This window comes from Lynx canadensis, chromosome A1 (assembly GCF_007474595.2).
Source record: "Lynx canadensis isolate LIC74 chromosome A1, mLynCan4.pri.v2, whole genome shotgun sequence".
NCBI lineage: Eukaryota > Metazoa > Chordata > Mammalia > Carnivora > Felidae > Lynx > Lynx canadensis.
Window position 1 is genome coordinate 48,371,689 of NC_044303.2, and position 16,843 is coordinate 48,388,531.

A 16,843-nucleotide genomic window follows, 5' to 3' on the forward strand; every position below is an offset into this window, starting at 1 on the left:
ACTTCTAATCTTGCCCAAATCCTAATCTTGTATTTCCAATTCCTTACTAGATATGTTCACTGAGATATCTCACTATTAACAAACTCAAACACCTGAAAGCAAACTTATCTCCTATTACCAATTCTCCACCTATACTTCTGTTAGTAAGATGAATGGTTTTCAAGTTACCAGAGTTCAGAGGTGCGTCAGTACTCTTGATAAGGGTTTTTCTCTTATCCCGTATAGCCAATAACACTTGTTGTTCGACTTTGAAATGTCTTAACTCATCTTTGTTTTCTACTGCTTTTGCAATCCCTCTAAATGACGCAGTCATTGTCATACATTTAGTACGCTTGTATCCGACGGATGCCATACATTAATCCCCGTCCCTACTAATGCACTTGACACACTGTTGAGACAGAGCCACCTGGCCAGATAAGGAAGCTGGCTCACTCGGGATCCATTCCAGCTCCTTGTTTTTTAACTTCCTAAAATAGTTTGGCAAGTTAAAAACTACATTTCCCAGAGACCCTTGTAACTATGGATCTCTGTGTGAGCGAACTTCCACCAATGCAAAGCAAGGCCAATATGAGGAGGTGGAGTCTTCTGGCAATCATGACTACAGATGACTTCCTTCTTCTGGGGCAGCTGGGAGATTCTGGCAACCAGTTCCAATTTAGAGGTGCAACTGGTGAGTGGAAGGGTAACAGAAGTCTTTTGCTAGAAGTACCCTCTGATTGTTCTGTTGACATAATATCATAGCTCCTTTTCACCATAAACTGTTAGGGTGGATTCTATTATCAGCACTTAAGAAGCCTAAAACACCTTCCTAAACCACTCTCTTCATTATATCAACCCTCATTTCGATAACCATCAAGGGGGTCTCTGATGTCTGAATAATAAAATTCTAACTCCTTGATATCACATGAATGACCCTGATCAACGTTCTGGCCCTAACCCACTTGTACTATTTCACACCACTTTCTAACAGAACCCTTCCCTCTAGGCTTCTAATTTTCTCCTACAATGCTCTAGCTAACCCCGTTTCACTTGTTACGAATGCTTTTTCTCTACCTCTCACATAAAATTCCTATCTTTCAAAGCACTAAACAAACCCTACCTCTGCCATGAAGCCCTCCATGACCACTTAGGCAGGCGTGATTTTTGTCTCACCTCCTCTAAACAGACAGGATAGGGGCACCTGGGTGGCTCAGTCGGTTAAGCGGCCGACTTCGGCTCAGGTCATGATCTCGAGGTCTGTGAGTTCGAGCCCTGAGTCGGGCTCTGTGCTGACAGCTCAGAGCCTGGAGCCTGTTTCGGATTCTGTGTCTCCCTCTCTCTGACCCTCCCCCGTTCATGCTCTGTCTCTCTCTGTCTCAAAAATAAACGTTAAAAAAAAAAAAATTTAAACAGACAGGATATATTTATTATTAGAATTTATTTTTCTCACTTAATGTTTTGTGTTCTTGATCATTTCTTGTTTATATTCAGAAGATTTATCTCTCTAGTCTTCATTCTTGAGGAACCTTAAGTTATATCATCCACACTTAACAACGGTACAGCTAATTTATTGAGCACCTACCACTTGGCAGGTGTTGTTCTAGGCACTTTTCATATCCCATCCTTAAAACAACCATGGGACAACCTTACTTCATTTTATGGATGGCAAAACAAGTTCCAAGAAGTTATATAGCTTGTCCAGGGTCACATAGTTAGTGAAGAGGCAGGATCCGGTTTCTAATCTTAGGTGGATGCCCAAGCTGTCATCTCTCTGGGGCAAAATATGGTCCCTTTCACAAAGATGGCACTCATAGATACTTTATCCAACTACTGACTAAATAACCAGTTTTTCAAGGAAACGTTTCTTGAGTACTTTCTATTTGCCAGGCTCTCTGCTAAGTATAAGTGTTGTTTTATTTAATCCACTAGGCCAGCATGTGATTTGGATACTTTACATGTTTCTCTTTTTTCCTAATGTTTATTAATTTTTGAGACAGAGACACAGAGCATGAGCAGGGGAGGGGCAGAGAGAGAGGGAGACACAGAATCTGAAACAGGCTCCAGGCTCTGAGCTGTCAGCACAGAGCCCGATGTGGGGCTTGAACTCAAGGACCGTGAGATCATGACCTGAGCCTAAGTCAGGTGCTTAATCAACTGAACCACCCAGATGCCCCAATACTTCACATGTTTTAAAGATGAAGAAAACAGGGGCACCTGGGTAGCTCAGTTGGCTAAGCATCCGACTTCAGCTCAGGTCATGATCTCACAGTTTGTGAGTTTGAGCCCTGCATCAGGCTCTGTGCTGACAGCTCAGAGCCTGGAGCCTGCTTCAGATTCTGTGTCTCCCTCTCTGACTCTCCCTCACTCACACTCGGTCTCTGTCTCTCTCTCAAGAATAAATAAACATGAAAATTTTTTTTTTAAAAAAGGTGAAGAAAACAAATACACTGCCACATAGAAAAATAAAGTTAACTTGCCAAGATCTTCAGGCCAATACATGGCATTTCTGGGACTAGAACCCAAGAGTTTGGCTCCAGTACGCATGCCCTGTGTAACAAAGCTAACACCTCCATTCTCAAGGAAATGGTGATTTTACCAGGAGGCCATTCAATAATATGGTTCATAGAAAATGTATTTTTAAGCAAAAAATAGTAAAAATTAGGTATATCACAGTATGTTTTCTTTATATAGGACCCCTCATGATTACTGTGACAATTTAAAATTTCTCATTTGCAAGAGGTAGGAATAGCCAATGACTGAAAATTTAGTAAGAAGTCATGGAAGAGAGAGGGGTGGGAAGAAAAAGAGGAAGCTGGGGTTAAATAATCTCAAAAGATGATAGGATGTCAACTGACATGTTAGCCTTCCCCCTACTAGCCCACATACATTTTATTTACTAAAAATAATTACCACGTTTTCCCCTATTTAACTTAGTCTTAATATGCACATTTTCAGTCTGTTTGTTATTGTAGTATCTTTTCCTTTGTAAAATTATCGCTACATGTAATTGGCAAATACAGGTGGTTCTATTTCTTTTGGGAACTCACGTAATTAAACTTATTTTAAATCTTGGGTTTCAAAGCAACTGATTTAGAAGATACAGCAGGGAATTTGAGAAGTTAGCTCTAGTTCAATCCATATTTGTCATCCTTTTATGAGGGTCTTTTTCCTTCTTTCTCTATACAAGTTTTGTCATTCAGGAAATCAATGAAGACACAAAATGATGACCTACATAGAAAAAACCCCACATATTCCTACATCTCAAATGCAGGTGAAGGCGGAGGTGTTTTAGGAGCAAACATTCAGTGCCATAACACAGGGAGGTCCTCAGTGGCTGCTAAGAACAATTCTGTCACGGACGATTCTGCATGAGCATGGAGAAACCACCTTTGTGCTCATGTATCAAACAAACATCATGTTCTCTTTGTGTACACGTCTGCTTTCCAGTTCTTTTAAAAAATATTCTGTTCCTTCCATAAAATTGGTTGGATCTCTTTTTGCATTTGTTTCAGAACAGTTCAACTTTATATATTAAATTAAAAATTAAGTAACCAGCTAGACAAATGGAAATTCTCTGCAATTAATTTTCTTATAAAATGTGGAATTTGTACCTACATATTTTTCAAGTTTATTTATTTAGAGAGAGAGAGAGAGAGGGAGAGAGAAAGCACAAGCAGAGGAAGGGAAGAAAAAGAGGGAGAGAGAATCCCAAGCAGGCCTCATGCCGCCAGTGCAGAGCCACATGTAGGGCTCGATCTCACCAACTGTGAGATCATGACATGAGCTGAAACCAAGAGTTGGATGCTTAACCGACTGAGCCACCCAGGCACCCCTACACCTACATATTCTGCTAATTATAATATGAATAAAAGTCATAGTTCAGTGAAAACTGACTAGTGTTCATGCCTTCATAGTAAATATTATACTGTAGTCTCACCAAACTGTTGAGTTCCTTTCATACTTTGTGTACATTTCAAAATAGTTTGCTGCTATTTTTGAAAGCCATTAAGACTCCATTTTCATGAAACTGCAACAATTCAAGTCATTAAAAAAACTCAAAACTACTGAGCATGACATTTCGTTTCACATGGTGAGTTAAGAGTATATGGTGATATAAGAGTATAAAAAATGCTCCTGATAATACACAGAGATTTCACAAATTGCACCCTAAAAAGGGAAGGTTTGCACGTCTTTGTTTTTGTACAAAGTCTCTATTGTTGGTCTTTAAGTGGGACCAGGACTGCTGGTCATGTGATACTTTACATTTGGGAAGCACTTTAGAGTCCACGGAACCCCTTCAGACGTGCTATCTCATCCTATCCTCATCGAAGTCTGCAGCAAGAACAGAGGCACGATTATATTATATCCTGTAAATGAGCACTCTCAGGGGTGTGGGAGCTTGTTGGGTGTCACCAGTGCTGGTCAGAAATGAGCACCCATCCTAAATGAGTTTCCTCTTCTACCACCCAGAGTTTGGAGCCAAAAGCATTTCGGAGGTCGTGTGGTCCATGCCCACCTCACCCCCAACCAGACTGAGGCATGACTTGTGCAGAGTCACTGAGTGAGATTCTGCCCACACAGGGACTACGAACTCCTGTGTTCATCCAGAATGTAAAGGAAAAGAGATTTCAGTCAGGTGTGGACCCCAGTTCCAAAACACACTACCTGTGATTTGGTGTAAGTTGCCTGACCTCATTCAACTTTAGGATTTAGCATTTTATCCTTGAAGTGGGAATATTAATACCTCCCTTACATAGTTACGGGGAGGGTAAGAGCTGTGGCAGACCTGGCTCATAACCACTGCTCGGCACATATTATTCTCCTTCCTTGCTTCTTTCCAACTCATTGTTTACATGAAGGTACTTACATTTCAAATTTCATTTCATAAACTAAAAACACTTTAGCGATCCACAGTCGCTTACAAAAACAGGTTTTAAGTGTCTTCGTTTGACTTCTACAGGTAATCCTCAAATTTAAAAAAATTAATTGCTCAAAATTTTCATTATATATAGTCCTTTTCATCAAAGTACTAGATCAAACAGTAAAATTTACTATTGTTTTAATTTACGCTTCCAAAACGTACATGAAAACTCTCATCAGTCTTTTCCAGCCAATACATTTGTTACAACTTTATTTTTGTGACTGTCGTTTAATTGCACTGTTTAGTGATTAGAATGGAAGTTAATCCTTCCAATTATTAAGTATTTTGTGAAGTGACCCGTGCTGACACTACTTTGCAGCAAAAAAAGCCAATGCTCTCCAGGGCGGTGGTGCTCACAACCAAGTAACGCAGATACATGTCATTGTCGAGTGCGTTCCGTCTACTGCGTGCAGTGCCGGCATGGTCCCAGAGTCAAATACTGCACCAAAAGCATCCTTAGGGAATGTTCATGGAATGCGACAGCGCACTGCAGACCAATTTGACAAAGAAGCAGAACTCTCCACCTCACAGTCTTAATGGGAGAGGAAGGGGGAGTCCTTATCTCCATTTTGCAGACATGAGCATTGAGGCTGGGCAACTTGTGTACAGAACGGGCAGAGCACAGAGGTAGAACTGAAATTCAGGAGTAAGGACACCAAGTCCCTGGGTTTCCACGAAATCACATTCTCTCTTCAATGGAAGTCCTTGCTATTCTTCCAGCAAACAAAAAACACACTGCATGGATAGAAACATTTTGTATTCTGATCTTGAAATTTTTGTTGAAAAGGGGGAACTGCCCCTGGGAAAATGTGTTCTGCGTTTCAAATTTACTGGAAATAAATTTTAAAAGAATTCATTTTCATTCCCCTTAAGATTCCTAAAATAGCCCCACTTTCACTTTTTTTGTTTTCTTCAAGTAATCTGAAACTTAAATAGAAACAAATTATGACAGACGGAGGAGGTATGTGTATTTCACATTTTATAAAGCCCGAATAGACATTTTTTCTGGATTTAATTAATGCAACTGTATATTCACATGTCTACTCATGGAGCAAAAGCTACGATTTATTACACTAGTGTCTAATGATGCAGTTAAAATTAGAATATTTTTACATAAATAAGTGATACTGTACCAGAATTTCAATGCAATTTTTCATCTTCCCTCATTGGATTGACATTTTTTTTCTGCCACATTAAATGTCTGTCATTCCAAATAAGCTGTCAGGTCACAAAAATTCATGGTCTTCTTTAGGGCAATTTTGTGGCTATTCTCCTAGAGTAAAGCCTTACAGAAGTGACCTTTAGGTATATATGGATCCTATTAGCCTCCTGCCTCTATTTATTATGCAGAGCCCTGTGCCCTGAGTATGCAGGCACCCAGTTCCTTCACCTTATCTAATTGTTCTTGCATTACTTTTCCTATACGTGGGTTTGCCTAGTTGTTAATTTTCCAATTATACTATACTAACACATTTATGTAAATTATTCCCAAGTTTCTTTTGAAATGGGAAAAGGAATAAGTAAAGAAATAAGATATTTAATTCTGTTGTCAGATCAAATGTTATGGCTATTGCTCTGGAATTATAATCCTTGTGGACTAAGGAATACAATCATCAAAGCAGGATTCCAGTTTCCTGGCATCATGCTGGAGTAGTGTCTCAAAAATTATCCCTCACAATTTGCTACCTTAGTTAGTAGAATGCACTAACATGGCAAGCCACTGACCAAAATGAGCTGTTTTTAATTGCTTTACTCTCCACGTAATTTCCACGTTCATATCACAGTTATGCAGACACAGCCAAGTAAGCATAAATAAACCCAGCTTTAGGTCACTCATTGTGGCTCTGGGACAGACAGCAGGTTATACATTTCCAGCTATTTAGCTATAATTCCACTCTTCTCTCCACCGATTCCAACATACCAGTGAGTCTTAACCCACCCCCCCCCCACCCGAGCGTACCTGCTACTTAGATGAAAACTGCTAATTCTAGAGGTCTTTTTACAATCAAATTGTACATAGAATTCCAAAGTATAAAAGTGATAAAAGCAATTATCTAGTTAGAATAAAGGAAAATCCTTAATTATTAAGCGAATATAAAAAGAACAATGATGTGTTTTGATAAATATTAAAATCTTACGGTTTTTGTAATGACAATGGCAGCATCCGAATTATCTCGCATTCTGTTTCAATTAGAGTATGAATGAATCTGTACCCACTGAAATTTGGTGATAGATGTCAGAGTGCTTCAAAGGGCTTCTTGCAATCTCAGAATTGCTTCTAGTAGAATCATTGGGATTATCCCTGGGTGGAGAAGTATTAAATAACCTATATTCTTATTGGGCAGAAGGGAATAAAGTATCTTCCAAGGGAAGTACTCTGTATCTTGATCTGTGCGAAGGTCCTATGAGAATATTAGGCTGTACACTTAAGATCTGTATGTGTAACAACATCTGTGTCACACCTTCATACTGAAACAATGGTCCAGAAGCCTAATAAAGAGTAATGGAGATTTTTGTTTCAAAGTGAATTAACACAAATTTCTAGCGAATGTGTGTATTGTTTATCATTATTATTAAAGTTAGGAAATAAGAGCCCAAATGATTTCCAATATCTTACCGTGGCCACATATGCCAAACATTCACGTGTCATCATACAAGTGACTCTTAGGCTGTGGGGAGGGCACATGCTGGACACATGTGCCTGACTCTGCCTGATGTTTAATTGAGTGTGGCACATGTGAGCTTTAGTAACGTACTCAGCTGGGCAATTTTATGTGAGCAGACATCTGTAGACAGGAATTTGAAAAGAACTAGTGCAAAGTGACAACCTTTATAACCAATGATCTATAATAAAGAGCGTGGTAACAGGAAGCAGCGACAACAGACACGTGTTGAGGTTTTCCTACGTTACAGGTCGCGTGCCGGGGTCTGGCGTTCACCGTCTCAAGAGCTGCACGCGTGGGGATTGTACACGTACGAGCAGAGACGGCAGGAGATCTGCTTTGCGACCTGCCCTCAAATGAGCCGATCTGGTCGTACAAGTTAGCACGCTTCCCGGCTCCAAGTTTGTGACAATACTGGTGGGCAGTTCACCTCTGTGTGATTCTGTTGTAACCGCAGTTTTAAGAAATTAAAATTCATTAAAACAAACCCTAAACACTTAAAACGGAAGGCTCTGCCAGTACCATCTTGAAAAGCACCACCCAAGCAACTTTTCTGACAGTGGATGCGTATCTTTTCATCCTGGGCTGGTAGTTCACAAACTCCTTTTGTTAGCTGGCGGTAATAGTGAATAGGCTTGCAGCTGTGATGTAAATGAATTTCCTGAATCAGGCTTGCTTTTTTTTTTTTTTTAAATCAACTACTGTCTTCATGATTAATATTTTTCACATGTAAGGTTCTTGACACTTTTTATTGTATGTCCTACAAATCACCTATTATCATTAAATTAAATCTCCCTTGACATTTTTAGACCTAAAACTCTAAATTGATTAAATTCAGGTGATCAATTATTGAAGAACAAATATATATACATGTGAATCAAACTGTGCTACACCACAATCAACATGCTCTCCAACTTAGGGTGAAGCTATCCTTCGAGGCATAGTTATCACACATCATTACAGAAATGCAAACTTAACAGTAAAGCCACACAATTAAATGGCAAAAGATATTGGATGGTTACCAGAAGTTGCATTTACCGAGGAGGGCTCAGGTCTTTCAAGCATGTTAATACATCACTCACTCAGTACATAATAGACCTCAACAGGACCTGAGAGAGAATTTAGTCTAAACCCCTTGTTTTCTGGCTAGAGAAAAGATCTACAGAGATTAGGTGACATGTTGTAGGTCTGCCGCTTAATAGCAGCGGAACCCAGTCAGCTCAAGACACCTCCGAACCTATTTTGGCCCTATATTGGAATACCCTTAAAAAAAACTCCAAGTACATAGTTATACACACCTATGAATATATTTAGTAAAGAGGATTCAAGCATTCAGTTGGGAGTCCTCTCTCTCTCCCCCTTTCTCTATGTATTTATAAATAGAAACAGTTCAACCATGCCTGTTGTCTGATAATGTCCACTGTATTTAAATATAACTTTGAAAACATCCTTAGGCTCTGCTTTTTCTGATGAAGCAATTTCAAAAACTTTAACTGTCTGACGCTGTCAGTGGGTCATTATGACCTTTACACCATCTCTAGTCCCCCATATTCCTTAAAGCATATTATAAGGATCACGCAGGAATGTTTAGATTGACCTGTCCTATGCAGAGTTTACCTTCTTTTTAACTAGCCCACAAAATTAAGAAACAATTAAGTTAACCAACTTGTTAGACTGCTTCCCTGCTCTACACTCTGCCCTGCGAGGTAAACATCTTCGTACACTCTGTCTCCGGTCAGAGCCACGTTGTTCTGCTTTGCTCTACTTCTTTAAAACTGGTTTCAAAATGAACAAAGTCTGGGTTTCGCAAGCATCAGATGTGCTAAAAAGAAATTACTGACGCTTTTATTCCCCTGAAGTTGGGAAGACATTTGAGACCATCTTGAATCACTTTTTCCCCGTGATAAGGATGGTTTTACCTGACCCACAGAGAACCCTCCAGAATGACTGCTGATCTTTTGGCAGAGATTCAATGTTCAATAAATGTGAGCTTCCATGAAAGATAACAGAAATTACCGCAGTGCATGGAAAAACATTAATTCACTTGAAATCTTCCCTGAATACAAATATCCTAGATATTGTAGCAGACAGAAAATGAAATCACTCTTGGCATGTTAAAGAGTGGTTTCTTGGCATATTCTCTACTTGCTTCCTCCACAAAGTCTAGCATGGTGTCTTACACATGGCAAATGTTTAATAAGTATTGAATGAGTGACGGATAGGAATGAAGTAATTCCCCTTTGATGTTGGTCATGTCACTATGTAGAACAATGCAGTCACTCAAAGTAAGCTGTGAGGAGTACCATGATGAACCAGTGATGTTTATCTGCAATTTTGATTTTATGACCTTAGTTCTATGCAATATAAAGAAGTAACTCTAGGAGCACCTGGGTGGCTCAGTTGGTTAAGCATCCGACTTTGGCTCAGGTCATGATCTCATGGTTTGTGAGTCTGAGCCCACGTCGGGTTCTGTGCTGACAGCTCAGAGTCTGGAGCCTATTTGGGATTTTGTGTCTCCCTCTCTCTGCCCCTCCCCCACTTACACACACTCTCTCTCCCTTCAAAATAAATAAACATTAAAAAAAATGTTTTTAGGGGCACCTGGGTGGCTCAGTCGGTTGAGCGTCCGACTTCGGCTCAAGTCATGATCTCACAGTCCCGTCCGTGAGTTCAGGCCCTGCGTCAGGCTCTGTGCTGACCGCTCAGAGCCTGGAGCCTGTTTCGGATTCTGTGTCTCCCTCTCTCTCTGACCCTCCCCCGTTCATGCTCTGTCTCTCTCTGTCTCAAAAATAAATAAATGTTAAAAAAAATTGTTTTTAATTAAAAAAATAAAGAAGTAACTCTGTGGTTGCTAGGCACTTTATAAGCACAGAAATCTGGAAAGTACTTAAAAGATTTTCATATCTCTAATCCATAAGAGGTACAAGGTTAGAGAGTTATCAGATGTTATGACATTAGCCAATAAAAGGGCTATTACTAAATGAAAAGCTCATTTTTTCATTGGAATGAACCAAGACCCAAAATACATTTTGGGTTTACACTTTACAAATATTTATTCATGTCTAAAGTTGAAAGATCAAAGGAAAAAGTTTCAGAGTTCATGGGGATAAGAAGACAAAGGTATACCTACAATGAAAACGGGAAGAAGATAAAGGATTCTGGCATATATTGGGCCTTTAGTAAGCACATTTTGAATGGATAAAAATTCATAATCGTTACCTACATTGATTTATCTGGATGATTATTAGATAAGCAAGTTTATTTTACATATGTAGACAAAAATATGTTGTAATTAAAGTGATTTTTTTCAACACGATCATTTGAATAACTGTCTCAAACTTTATTTTCACTCTGGGCAGATCTCTAGTCTATACAAATGACTGTCACTATTCTGATTATCATCTTATTTTTCTCATCTCCCTCACAGCTCCATTTCTACATTTGTATCCCCCAAATCCTAGGTACCTACTCCCTAAGCGCTCATGATTCCTTCCTATTAACCTGTTTCATCCAGACTTGTATGTGCTCTTCACAATTCAAGCAGATCTGTGCGGTCTCTAGTTCATTTTTTGCTAAATTGATTAGACTTCTCATTTTTCACCCTCCTGAAAATCAGCCTGTCCCCTATTCTCTTGATGCTTCTCTTAGCCCCTCTGTCCCTCTGATGAACTCTTCTTCCTTTATCTGCCGCCTCGCTGCAGATCTTCCCACAAAACTGGGTCCTTGGCATCCTATTCTTGACTGTGAAGAATGGAATAGATCCTATTTTAAATATGAATCAATAGATGCCTTGAGAAAGAAAGACTATGGATACCAAAGGTAGTTGAAGCTTTGGGATGACCGGAGCTCCTGTGCACCACGGGTGAGAATATAAAAGGACACATTACTTTGGAAAACTCCTGGCTTGTTTCTGATAAAGATAAATACACATCTTCCTTTGACCTAGCAATTCCTGTCCCACGTGTTTACCTGAGAGAAATGAAAGCATTATGTCCACAGAAGAGTCGCACATAAATGTTCATACAGCCTGCATAGCCCCAAACTGGAAGCAGCCTAAATATCCATCAGTTGTAAGTGAACACATAAACAAATGTTAAATCCACTCAATGGAATACTACTTAACAAGGCAACAATGTGCAAGAATCTCAAGTACACCGAGCAAGCGAGAGAAGACTGAACAAAAGTATACACAGAACACAATTCATAAATAAAGGCTGAGAGGACAGACACCAGAAAGTGGTTGTTTCCAGGGTGGGAGGAAGCAGTGAATTGACGGCAGGAGTGAGGTTGGGGGCGTGGGGGTGAGGAGATGCAAGCAACTTTCCACCTGATGGAAATGCTCTGGATCTTGATGTGGGTAGCAGTTACATGAGTCTATACAACTGTTAAACCCTTTGAACTGTACTCTTAAAATTAAGTGTTTTAGGGGCACCTGGATAGCTCAGTCGGTTAAGCATCTGACTTCGGCTCAGGTCACGATCTCATAGTTTGTGGGTCCAAGCCCCTTGTCATGCTCAGTGCTGACAGTTCGGAGCCGGGAGCCTGCTTTGGATTCTGTGTCTCCCTCTCTCTGCCCATCCCCTATTCATGCTCTGTCTCTCTCGCCTTCAAAAATAAATAACCATTTCAAAGAAAATTAAACAAGCATTTTATTGTATGCAAATCAGACCTCAAAAAATAAAAATAAACCTCAATAATTGTCCCTCTGCCAATGACTCCCTTTCTATATTTCCAGTCCTCATTCATCAGCTCCAGTTCCTGACCTCCACAGACCAACAGGACTGCTCCGTTCGGGAGTTCTGTTCTATCGAACCCCTACACCCACTCCTCTCAATGATGTTCTTCAGCTCAAAAGCAAGGTCATTCCTTTTGCCTTCATCTTATCCTTTGGTCAAGTTAGTTATCTCTAAAACTATTCATTATTTCCTTAAAACACGTATCATAAATCCTTTCCCTTCAAGACAGGATGAGGAAAAGAGTACTTTTAACGTGTAGTGGAAAATTACATCTGATTGGGCAGCACCAACCACACTCCTTATCAGTTGTAGGACGCCAGCCCAGTCAAAGTTAACTTTCCCGAGTCCTATTTCCCTCGTCTGCAAAACAGGAGATAATTCAGACATTGCTGTATTAAGGAACATTGTGAGACAGATGCATCAACATACACTGAAAACTGTGATTCACTACGTTTTTAATATAACACTAGAGGCCATTCTTACTGACACTTATTCAAAAGCCGCCAATGACGCCTGGCCCCAGAGTCGCTCATGTCTATAGTACTTCCATAACTTCCAATCTATTCTTCCTGATTTGGGGGCAGGCGGCCAATCTGTTATATTTATGACTAGCAATTTAATGCAATCCCTTTTTAAAAAACTAGCATCATCTTGAACTTTTAAATATACGCATGAGGCAAGATTTATGGAACTACACATTTGTTTCAAACTGGTATCAATTTGTAAGTTTGGGTAAAAATGTAGGAGTGAAAAAGCCAGAGATATAAAACATACTTTTCAAAACCTGGTTGATGGGCGCCTGGGTGGCTCAGTCGGTTAAGTGTGTGACTGGCTTAGGTCATGAACTCACCATCCGTGAGTTTGAGCCCCATGTCGGGCTCTGTGCTGACAGCTCAGAGCCTGGAGCCTGCTTCAGATTCTGTGTCTCCCTCTCTCTCTGCCCCTTCCTGACTTGTGCACACACACTCTCTCTCTCTCCCAGAAATAAACAAAAATTAAAATAAATAAAAATAAAAACCTGGTCGATTTTAGTATGTAAAGAGATAATGTGGTTTTAATTTAGTAATTATTTTGTTTCTTTTTCTTGGACAATTTCCAATTTTGCTCAATATTCTCACGTTGTAAAATACTGGTCTTCTGACTTGACTTGGATAATAAACCTCATTAAAAGCTATAATAGGGGCGCCTGGGTGGCTTAGTCAGTTAAGCGTCCAACTTGGCTCAGGTCATGATCTCACAGTTCGTGGGTTCAAGCCCCGCGTCGGGCTCTGTGCTGACAGCTCAGAGCCTGGAGCCTGTTTCAGATTCTGTGTCTCCCTCTCTCTCTCTGACTCTTCCCCATCATGCTCTGTCTCTCTCTGTCTCAAAACTAAATAAACATTAAAAATAAATAAATAAATAAATAAATAAATAAAGCTATAGTAAAAAATTAGTATTTTAACCGCACAATGTAATCAACCTTCCCAATAAAGGCTGACAAGAAAGAAGAGGGGCACCTGCGTGGCTCAGTTGGTTACGTGATCGACTTCAGCTCAGGTCATGATCTCACGGTTTGTGGATTTGAGCCCTGCATCCGGCTCTGTGCTGACAGCTCAGAGCCTGCAGCCTGCTTTGGATTCTGTGTCTCCCTCTATCTGCCCCTCCTCCACTTACACTCCGTGTGTCTGTCTCTCTCTCTCTCTCAAAAATAAACATTAAAAAAATTTTTTTAATGTTAAAAAAAAGCTGACAAGAAGATATCTTAATCCCTTGATTAAAAAAAGTAATTTATTTTTTCTTTAAAATTAAAAAAAAATGTTTATTTACTTTTGAGAGAGAGTGAGAGACCACAAGCTGGGGAGAGACAGAGAGAGGGAGACACAGAATCCTAAGCAGACTTCAGGTTCTGACCCATCAGCACAGAGCCTGATGTGACGCTCGAACTCACGAACTATGAGATCATAACTTGAGCTGAAGTCCGACACTTAACCGACTTAAGCTACCCAGGCGCCCCAGTTATTTATGTTTTCTAATCAATTTTCTCGCTTGCATTTTCCTGTCATGGATTAGAAAAGTTCCTCTAAATGTACAATTTAAAATTAGTTTTATATTTGCATTAGAAAGTGGAAAGTATCAGAACCAATTCCATGTTGTCTTTCAGTTGTAACAGTGATTACACATACAGAACAAAATGGAAAATAGATACAGAATCGGACAGCGATACACATTTTGCTAAAAGGTTATAAAACTCTAGCTCAAAGATTTTGTTTTCAATTATCTGTAAAATTTTATCTGGGTTTTGTCACTATGGTAGCCCATAGCTATTTAATTCCAGAATTCAGAGGGAAAAGGCAAATAGCTGATGTTATTTTTAGCTATTTTGTACGCTATAAAAGATTAATCAATGTTAATTTGAGTTTAAAGACTGACCATAACTACACTTCACAGATTTTGCTTATTCAGCTGGAATCAACTGCTTAATCAATATGTTTTAGTAATACCCTTTATTACATTTAGCAAAATGAAACACTTCTGAGAGTATAAACCCTGGAGATCAGAATTTACACTGTGAAATTCAGATATTAAGACATAGTAAATGTACCTGTTATTACAGATTTAAAAAAAATACATCATTAAGGAATCTAGGGGGAAAATTTTATGAGATCTATCAGAACCACCTAAGAAAACATGACTAAAATTTACCAAGACTTAGAAAATTCGATTTTTAAAATAGGTATGTTAGTTAAATTCAATTGCTTCTATAAATTAACAGCCTTTCTTTTCTAAAATGTTAGTATGTTAGTCATCACTCTCCTAGAGCCCCCATCGCCCCAGAGAGGAATATGCTTCCACACACACTGATGCTGGGCTAGGTCATATGACTTTGCTCTGGCCATGGGATGCTGGCAGATGAGTGCCACGAGCAATGGCTTACAATGTGTTTGTACGACTGGGGTTGCCCTCTTACGCTGCAGCCATTGCTGTGAGAAATGCATGCATGCCAGGGGTTGTCTGTTGGGTCTAGACAAAGGAGAGACATGAATAGTGCTACTCCAACAACCTTTGGACCTGCCCCAGCTGACCAGCTGATGCTTGGAAGAAAAGTAAATGTTTTATGGTAATATGCCACTGAGCTTTGGAATGGCTGTCTACACAGCATCAGAGTGGTAACAGAGGATGAATTTTTTAAAAAAGAAAACAAAAACAAAAACAAACGTACCTTGACAAGAGAAGACATATTTCTCTTAAGTGTTCACTTTTAAGCTTGGTGGTAGACTATTAGTTTACTGACTCAGTCATGTCCATATTTTTCTTCCCCCTTAGCCATGTTCCGGTCATTGGGACCATGCGAACGAATCTTGGCCAATGGGGTATGGGCAGAAGTCACAGGGTGGGGACTCCCGAGAAAGCTTTTGAAAAGTGACACAGTTGGCTGGTATGTTCCTCTGATTAGTTTGTTCTGCACTTTTACTCCCCTTCTGACTCGAATAAGGGCAAGATGCCTGGAGATGGAGCCTACTTCACACAACCATTAGAAAGAAAGCCACAACTGAAGGACAACAAAACAGAAAGAAAGAAGACAGCTTCAGAACATCCTGAGCATATCCACTAACCTGTCCTGTTTACCTCAGACTTCCTCTGCTACCAGGAAAGTAATTCCATATTCCACGTTTAAGCTCTCTAGTCAGGCTTATTGTCATTTTCAGCCAAAAGTAACCCGTATTTGGAAAGATATGTAAATGGATAGATAGGTAAGTAAACAGACTGACATAAAGAATCTCATTCAAATTATTTTAAAAAGATCCAAACTTCTATCTAGAAGTAGTATTTGACTCAGTCTAATATTAAAAATCATATTGATAAAATGATCATTTTAGCTAAGAATATATGATTACATTTAAATTAAGTCACAGCTTCCGTTTTTATATATTTAGGTTTGCCTTTCTGTAAGTAGAAATAGAATAACATTAATCATGTATCAGGTAATTTTTAGACTACACTTTGATGGAATTAACTTTAGTTTATGATTTAAAGTTTGGAATTCTTTCCTGCACACTAATAATTTTTCAGATAGTCAGAAATATTCTCAAAATTTGCTGGCATTTTTACAATACTAACTGCACATGGTTTGAGGTTTAATTTTTTTTTTAAATGTTTTATTTTTTCTTGACAGAGAGAGAGAGCATAAGCGAGGGAGGGGCAGACAGAGAGGGAGACACAGAATCTGAAGCAGGCTCCAGGCTCTGAGCTGTCAGCACAGCCCCCGACGCGGGGCTCGAACTCACAGACCGCGAGATCATGACCTGGGCCAAAGTAGGACGCTCAACCGACTGAGCCACCCAGGCGCCCCAGAGGTTTAATTTTTAAGATAAGTTATGATGCATATTACATTTCAGCTGGCTGGTGATCCTCAGCGATGCAATTGTGTAAGTGGATGGCAAAATATCACAGTCAAACGTCAACCTGATAAGATTCACTCTTATCCAAGCTATCTTTTTCTATCTGTATTAGATTTTCCTATATAGCAGCAGGTTCTCCATGAAAATGTAGCCTTCAATTTTTTA

The 16,843-nt window shown here is 39.5% G+C and overlaps 1 protein-coding gene across 2 annotated transcripts in view; it reads right to left on the reverse strand.

Moving 5' to 3' along the window:
• Nucleotides 1-16,843, reverse strand: part of KLF12 (Kruppel like factor 12) — a 432,669-nt gene that overhangs the window by 87,503 nt on the left and 328,323 nt on the right. The gene's annotated exons all lie outside the window — the stretch shown is intronic.